This window comes from Salvia hispanica, chromosome 1 (genome assembly GCF_023119035.1).
Source record: "Salvia hispanica cultivar TCC Black 2014 chromosome 1, UniMelb_Shisp_WGS_1.0, whole genome shotgun sequence".
Taxonomy (NCBI): Eukaryota; Viridiplantae; Streptophyta; class Magnoliopsida; order Lamiales; family Lamiaceae; genus Salvia; species Salvia hispanica.
In genome coordinates this window covers 20,838,913-20,841,441 of record NC_062965.1, presented here as the reverse complement: position 1 = coordinate 20,841,441, position 2,529 = coordinate 20,838,913, and positions in this window count along the sequence as shown.

Genomic DNA, 2,529 nt, shown 5'->3' with positions numbered 1-2,529 from the left:
TGTGTGACTATGGTAATTTGAATATACAACCCTATTGATTAAAGAAAATATTTTATAAATTTTGTGTTTCATTTTCGTGCAATATTATGTTGTATGGGCTGGGAGTACTATGAGGTTAATAATTAATTATTTACTTTAAAACACACAAAATTTGCTCTATTTTGATTTGGTACACCATTTTTACGTGAAATTAATACGCCATTACCAAACTGCAATTCTAATATAAGTATAACCAATGTAGCGATAAAATGCAAACTTATATACTGTACAAACTCAAAACTCTTCAAAACAGTTTCAACATAGTTAATACAATATCAATACAGTGTAAAATTTCAAGATTTTAATGTCAACACAGTATCAACACAACATCAATCATTGACTACGCTGAAGTTCTGTTGACATTTTTTTGTAATCTGTTGACATTTTTCAATGGTCCAGATCATAATTTTAAGTTTGTGCCATATTTAGAATTTTCATTTGATCACATTCCAGTATCACTAACTATTCAAAATATATTTATAAATGAGGTTAATAAGGAGGAAAAAAAACGTGGGTAAGACTACAACTAATGGTCCACCAACCAACAAGCTTACAAAATACTGGTATAACAAGCTTAGTAGCTTACAAACATTTCTCTCTACCTACAATAATAATATAAACTAATCAAATTATTTAATTTTGGAAATGTAGGTCGCTTGAATTGAATCGAATCGAATATAATCCCTTAGAATTCAATATTTTTTGACAGGTTTATTATTATTAAAAATTAGCAAATAAGTAATTTTATATTAAGAAATTAATAAAGTTGAAACCCGTGATGTTTTGACATTTTCAATTAGATCTCCGTCTTTATCTATTAGAAACACTTTTCCATATCAAATAATTTAATGCTCATTGTCTAATAATGTACTATGTGAATTGATTAATAGAAACGAATTAATTAAAATGAAAAATAAATACTGTAAGGAATAAGTGCCAGTAATTACATACGTGTGGTCCACCGACGCAGTAATGAGAGAAACAATGTCCCAAGATTTTTGGGACAAACAATTACGACAAAGATATAGAGATGAAAAAATTTTAATGATCAAATATGGTCAAAGATTGCATGATTCATGTCAAATACTTTATTTCATAGTATAAAACTAATTCACCCCCATCTAAAAGATATTCACAGGATACATTCACTCCTGTTATCTATAATTATTTGATGAAAATATGGAGGATAACTGGATAAGGGCAAGATTTAGAACACTGAATTTGATGCAAGTTATTATGAGAATAATGTAAATGAGTATATATATTTGTTTTTATTTTAAATTAAATTCGCACTAAAAAGCTACAATTTGTATCAAAATTCGATAATATAATTAAAAATAATTTACTTATTTTATAATACTATTAGTATATTTCATATCACCATCATGGGTAAATTTAAAAGTTTTCCAACTGTAATATTTTTCTTTAAGACATGGCCACACTATTGAGAATCAGTTAGTTTTACTTATTGGAAGTGACAGTTTGAGGGCTATAATTAAGACTGATGCAGGTTAATTACTTAATTATATGTTTAAGTTGAACTTAAGAAATTAGAAGTTTATTAATAGCAATTACTCCCATTTTTCAGATTACAAGGCTTGCCAATTCATTAGAAGTTGTTTGAATATTCAATTTGGTTTATATTAGTGTTATTTTTTTATTAATATACTATGCACTTGTATTATGTATAGCTTGTTTTATTTCTTTTCTTTTAAGTTTAGTAAACAACAATAAATTTCTTTAAGAAAAGAAAATAAATATTAAAACGTTTGTAAATAATAATCAGTCTATCACAGAGATGTGACAAATAATATTCATTAAATACAATTTCTCACTTCCTATTTAAATCAATACTCGCTAACCATAGGATTCAAACTAATACTACCAAATTGTTACATGCATGAATTTATGTTATTATTTTGTTTTTGCCTAAGTCACAATATAAAAAGCTATTCAATAGTGTATCCCTTAAATTGAACACCATAAACTACACTACTATTAGTGGGCGTATATTTGGGCTTGGCCTGATAACGTCATACAAAATAAGCTAATCATTTGTTTAACCAAACCAATGAAAGGCCCAATCTTTTGGTTAGATATAGTTACATTTATACTTTTGTTATTAATGTGATTTTTTATACACTTCCTCAGTTCCATTCAAGATGGTAATATTTCCTTTTTTGTTTGTCCCAATCAAGATAATCATTTTCCAATTTTGAAAATAACCTCCTCTTTATTAACTCTTCATTATAATATTCAACTATCTTTTTTCCACTTAACAACACTTTCTAAAATTCCGTGCCACTCAAGAAGGTTGTCATCTTGAGTGGGACGGAGGAGGTACTATATAAGAAGAAATACATTAGATTGTTTTCTACTCATACTCACTCTTTTCTAAAAAAATGAGATAAATTTGTAAGCGACACGAAAAAAGAGAGATAAGGAAAAAGTAAGAGAGAGAAAAAAAAAAGGTTATGAAAATAGTGTTAA